At 38.7% G+C, this 6567-nt stretch overlaps 1 non-coding gene across 1 annotated transcript; it reads left to right on the top strand.

Annotated features, from left to right (window-relative positions):
- Nucleotides 1-1001: 1001 nt before the first annotated feature.
- TRNAS-AGA (transfer RNA serine (anticodon AGA)) lies at nucleotides 1002-1083 on the top strand. The gene has a single exon. It is a non-coding gene; the product is annotated as a tRNA-Ser (tRNA).
- The last annotated feature ends 5484 nt before the right edge of the window (nucleotides 1084-6567 follow it).

Genomic DNA, 6567 nt, shown 5'->3' with positions numbered 1-6567 from the left:
CACACACACACATACACACACATATATATATATATACTATAACCTCTTTAATTCCTTCATCCGTCGATGGACACAGGTTGTTTTTATACCTTGGCTGCTGTAAACAGTGCTTCAATGAACATGGGGGTGCAGATATAATTTTCAAGTTAGTGTTTTCATTTTCTTCAGATAAATATCCAGAAGTGAAATTGCTGGATCATATGGTAGTTGTATTTTTAATTTTTTGAGCAACCTCCATACAGTTTGCTTAGTGGCTGCACCAACTTACATTCCCACTAACAGTGCACAAGAGGTCCCTTTTCTCCCCATCCTTGCCAACACTTGCTATTTCTTGTTTTCTCGATAATAGCCATCCTAACAGGTGTGAGATGATAGCTCATTGTGGTTTTTGATTTGCATTCGTCTGATGATTAATGACGTCAAGCATCTTTTCATGTACCTGTTGGCCATATGTATGTCTTCTTTGGAAGACAAAGATCTATTCAGACCTTCTACCCATTTTAAAATTGGATTGTTTTCTTGCCTTTCAGTTGTATGAGTTCTTTATATATTTTGGATATTAGTCCCATATCAGATATATGATTTGCAGATATTTCTCCCATTCCAATGGTTTTATGGTTTTAGATTCTTCATTCAAGTCTTTAATTCATTTCGATCTTGACATAGGTCTTGGTGATGATTTTTTGGATTTGACACCACAAGTAAAAGCAACAAAGGCAAAAATAAGCAAGTGGGAGTATCAAATTAAAAAGCTTCTGCACATCAAAGGAGACAATAAACAAAATCAAAAGCCTTAGCCTCCTTCCGTCAGAGCATCCGAATAAGGGGTCATTCCAGTCTGAGGAGGAGGCGTTACTTGCCACAACTGCATATTTGTCTAAATGATGCCAAAGAGTAAGAAACTTTGCTTAATACAAGTAAATTTTCTGATAGAAAATGTGACACTTTGAAGAGAGCCGAAGTTCCCTATAGCTACTTCCACAAAACCACCCCCTTGTCAAGTAGTCGTGGCCGAGTGGTTAAGGCGATGGACTAGAAATCCATTGGGGTTTCCCCGCGCAGGTTCGAATCCTGCCGACTACGATTCCCTTCCGTATTGAGGCATAGCCAGTTGGGGAAGAATGCTGTTGCCTTACAGAGAGAAATTGGATTGTTCTCCAACCTGGCTCTTTATGGTTGCCGCTGAAAGGCTCCACGAAACCTCCCCATTTGCATCCCAAACAGTGTGGGGTCCTCCTATAACTATTATTATTTTTAAGTAATTACTACTATTATTTTTAAGTAATTCTCCCTAGAAGAGCCAAGGGTTTGGTGATGCCTTCCTGCTTCCTGCAATCAAGCCCTCCTTACTAGGCAGCCTTTTCTAAAGAAAAAAACTTGGCAGAAACGTTTTCCCCTTATCGGGGCTCTTCTGCAGTCATGTACATCCTTGTTCATGTACAAAAGGAAACTCCACGAAATCTTAGATCAAATACAAGTGAAAGCCAAGACTCACAGCTATGATTGCGAATCCAAACTGGGTATTAATAGGCAAACCACTACATAACTAAAGATATTAATTAAGCCATTTTTTGGGTAACCCAACAAAAAGGTTGACGACATTATGCCAGACTGACTTGTCCTGGGGTCCAGGACAGTGGTAAAGAGAGATGGACTTAAAATGAGGTGAAGTTTTGACTCATTCTGGGCACAGAATTCAGATGCAAAATCCCATTGTATGATTAACATGTTTGGGCTAATGTTTTAAAGTGTTAAAGAATGTTAACCACAGCTGAGCACCTTCCTAGGAATTCCTAGGAAAATTTGATTATCACTACCTTGACAGTTTAATGGAACTTGTCCTCACCTCTCTTGTGGAGATTGGCACAGTTGTCATACTTTGGTGCATCTCATCCAAGAATGAATCTAATAATTTTTCTTAAACACAGTGCTTTCCATATTCATTGATTAAATACCAGATTCCTTCCTCTGTCATGTGTGTGTTCAGAGGAATGAAGTACAATAAAAAGCGTTGAGTTGCAAAGTCACATGGGTCAGTGATGCTGAGCTGTGACAAGTCCTCTTTGCTGAGCAGTGCCTGCCGGATGAACATGACTTGGTTTTGTCTACTAAGACCTGGGCTTCCAGAGGATGAACTTTTTCTTTGCAAAACTCATAATCTCTCATCAAGCTGTCTCTCACATTCAGCATATGGGTTGCTTTGAGAAACTAATAGAATTCTAGAATGTCAAAGCTAATGAAATGTTAAGGCCCTTCTGTGGAAACAATTCCTAACTTTAGAGCTGAGGAAAGTGACTCACATGACATCAATGTACAGAATTTAAAAATAAAAATTTGTTCAAAAAGATACCTTAGAGAAGAGTGTTGATAGTATAAGTAGAAATTCCTCTCATTCTGGATACTTCTTTCTGTAGGAGCCCATGGAGAATGAAGCTCTGGTTCTGGGGGCTGGAATAGAGATCCTGAGCCAGGACTGACCATTACACAGAATCTTGCTTTGTGGAGTATCAGCCTGTGATCTGGTTTCCAAATGCTGCTTAGGATTCTAGAAGGGGTTCTTCTCTCTTTACTTTTAAATCGCTGAAATTTCTTATAAACAAGGAAAATAAAACCAAAACCAAAACACACTGGTGAACAGTGAAACAAAATCCAGAGTTACAGCAACTGCAACAGAGGATGTAAGTAAGGAAGTACATTTCCAATAGAAATAAATGTGAACCACTGACATAATTTAACATTTTCTATTAGTCATATTAAAAAGTAAAAAGAGACAAATATAATTCATTTTAATGATATATTTTATTTAACCCAATATATCCAAAATATCATTTCAACATGTAAGCAATATTAAAAATTGACAGTGTGATATTTCACGTGTTTTTTTTTTCATACAAAATCTTCAAAGTCTGGTGTGTATTTTGCAGTATGAGCTCATCCCAAGTAGGACCAAGTGCTCAATAGTCACATGTCTCAAGTGGCTAAAGTATTGGACATCACAGATCTAGAGTGTGTAGAGAGCATAGAACTGCATTGGTAGAAGACTGAAACCAAGGGAGGGTCTACACTGCAAACAATAGGCTACATTCCAAGATAGAAGTCTTCTTGGCATGCACTTCTCGGTGCTTTCGGGACTCGTGCTGCTGTAACACCCAGTAACTAAACTTGCTATTTCAGGGAGCTCTTCCTTACCTCCCTCAGGAGTGTCTGCGGAAGCCCAGCGAGTGCTGTTCCCAGCTCCTCTTCCAGTGCAGAAGGCTGCACCTGGCCCAACATGGTGGACAGCTCCTGTTTCAGTACCGTGGGCACTGTCAGCCCACCGAAGATACTATTTCTAGGAAGGCAGAGGCCGGGAAGTCCACGAGCCTCCTTCACTCATGTCTCTTTTCTTTTCATTTGTTTCAGTTGTGGGGATCATTTGTCTCTGATTGGCTGATTTGCTGTCCTTAAAGCCAAGGTAGAGTTCCTCAACTGTAAAATTGATTATTAGCTTCTCCAATGTTGTCACTCTCAGGTCCTTCGCCTCCTGAAATCCTGTGCATTCTTAAAGATTGCCTCCCCACATCTCTTACTTTGAAAAGTCCTCAAGTTCATCCTTCATTCCCCTCCTTCTGTGCTGCTTATGGTGTCTTTGCCATAACATTGTTTAAGAAAATGCAACAATAATATTAGTGCTTCCATATTTCTTTGTTTATATGTCTCATATGAAACTACTTCTATATTTATCATGCATTCTGCCTGCTAGCATGTGCATTTTTGAAGAAATGAACTGTTTAAGTCTTATCTTAATCCTCCAAGCCCAGGTCGTCGGTTATTAAATCACTTTAAATGATGTAAACTAATGTAGTAGAAACTAACCCCATTTATGAATCGAACTGGTGTGTGTTCTTTATTTTATTTTGTTTTTTTATTTTTATTTTTTGCGGTTCGTGGGCCTCTCACTGTTGTGGCCTCTCCCATTGCGATGCACAGGCTCTGGACGCGCAGGCTCAGCGGCCATGGCTCACGGGCCCAGCCGCTCCGCGGCATGTGGGATCTTCCTGGACTGGGTCACGAACCCGAGTCCCCTGACATTGGCAGGCGGACTCTCAATCACTGCGCCACCAGGGAAGCCCTGGTGTGTGTTCTTTAAATAATATGTTCCTTTAGTGCATCCTTTCATCTCTTTTGTTTTCTTGGCACCATTTAAAAGTCTCAATAAAGCAGATGGTCAATTAATCCATCATTTTTCCTTATATATGTTATGAATCTTTCATATTTCCTTTGCTACACCTGTTAGTCTTTCAGAAGCAACAGAACATCCTAAATTAAGTGCTATTTATGAGCTATCTTTGACTTTGAAAAGGAAAGTGCCACTTCTACATGGCAATTGTAGTAAACACTCAGTAAAAACACAGAATTCAGAATAATCATTAAGACTTAAGAGAGCCAATGTTGTCTAGCATCTGTCTCCTTTTGCATGCTACCTTCTTCAACAAGAAGGGGAGAATATCACAAATCAAGGGCTTCTTCTCAGTGGAGATCTTAGAGTAAGGGTTGAAAAGTAAATGAAATAGAGGTTCCAGTAACCTCTGGTTGAAAAAGAACAAGGTTCCATTCCACTCTGTGGGACCTACATATGTTTAATTCTACTGTCCCAAATGTGTACCGTGAGAAACCCACACCCATGATCCCTCTGAAATAGGCGAGAGACACTCTAAGAACTGGTTTGACTGGCATTTTAGCTTCAGGCATGGGTGCACTTTGGCCTCCTAATTTACAAAATTGAGGTTAATGACTCACATAGCCATATTTCAAAGATGACATTTCTTCAGCAACTTTGTACTTAATTACAGTTTAGTAATGGTTAAGCTTATTAGTTAAAATTAGGTCTTATAACATAAAGGAGACTCTTCAGTGTAGAGGGTTCTCAGCCTTGTGTCTGTGTTCTCAAACAGTATTTGTGAATCCCTGATATGGTGTCTACAGTTGTTAGCTTTGTGTCAGGGCCATCTCTGTGAGAGGGTGAACAAATTTTATTTTACATACCGTGGGATTTTGAGCCAAAAAATAATTTAAGAGCCTCTGTCTTACTAACTTCATGACCATTGAATGAGAAGAACTTGTTAGCTCTATTTTGTTGTTTTGGGAAACACATAAAATGATTATGAAAAGATATGTGGGCTCCAAACAAATTCCTTCTCACTGTTGTAATAGATTTGTCTGACATGAACCCAACATCTGTCTTTCCAGTGACAAATTCACACTTACCACTATACTGGGGAAGAAAGTTTTATTGAAAATCACTATGCTCACTGCCATGCCTTTGTATATATATTTCTAATGTCCACAGACCAAAACAGGCACACGTCCATCTAAAGCAAATAATTTTCAAAGCCTTGCCTGACCCATGTTGCTAAGGGCATTGACAAAGTTTTCCTTTTTCTTTACATTTCACTATCAATTTGCTCTTGAGAACAAATAGGCAGTATCTTAAGGATCTAGTTCACAAGCTACCTCTTGTATATAGAAAAGACATGGACTGGTACTCTCTTCTAATCAGCACCTTCAAATCCCATTCACCTAAAATTACAAATTTCAATTTTATTTATGCTTTCCACCTTATCTCTGTCATCATGCTGTCAGTCTTAGGCAGTTTCTTCAAACTGTCCCTGTGTGGGCTATATGGAGTATCCCACCTAATGGACTTGAATCACAAGGGCAGGGGTCATGCTCTTTGCCTTGTTAACTTTGTGTTATTACACCCCAGTCAATATAATTCCATTCAGAAATGGGGTTTTATCATATCATGAACCATGTGAAAGAGACTTTTTAATTAAGCTGGTTAATTAACCATTAAGGTGGTTCCCAGAAGTAATGATTAGCACTCTGGTCTCTGAATCCAGCCATCCTGAGTTTAAAGAAGCTGTTTATTTCACAGCTTTGTTTCCCTGTTGTCAGGAGTTCATTGTCTACAAAAGCCATACTAAGCAATTTTATTCCTGATCTCTCTCAGCACTTAATATCTGTATCTAGGAGGCTTCAGACAGCCTCATCATGTTTCATAGAGAAAGAAAAAGGGGTCAAAAGTAAATACATTCATTTAAAATAGCATCAAAAGAAATAAAATATTCAGGAATAAATTTAACAAAAGAAGTGCAAAATTTATACTCTGAAAACTACAAAGCATTGCTGAAATGAATGGACATCTAAATAAAGAGGAATATATCTCATGTTCATAGACTGGATCTTAAATTAACATTGTTAAGATGGCAATTTTCCTCCAAATCGTTCTACAGATTCAGTGCAATTCCCAACAGAATCCCAACTGACATTTTTGTGGGAATTGATGAGTTGATTTAAAATTCACATGGAATTTCAAGGGACCTGGAATATCCAGAACAATCTTGAAAAGAAGAAAAATGTAAGAGGACTTGTACTTCCCAATTTCAAAACTAACTACAAGGCAATGATAATCAAGACAGTGTCATAATCATGTAAGGATAAGCATATAGATCAATGGGATAGAACTGAGAGTCCAGAAATAAAGTCATATGTCTATGGTCAACTGATTTTTTTAAGGGTGCCAAG

This window comes from Lipotes vexillifer, unplaced genomic scaffold, assembly GCF_000442215.2.
Source record: "Lipotes vexillifer unplaced genomic scaffold, Lipotes_vexillifer_v1.1 scaffold657, whole genome shotgun sequence".
NCBI lineage: Eukaryota > Metazoa > Chordata > Mammalia > Artiodactyla > Lipotidae > Lipotes > Lipotes vexillifer.
The sequence above is the reverse complement of the archived record's forward strand: the minus strand, read 5'-3'. Positions and strand labels throughout refer to the sequence as shown.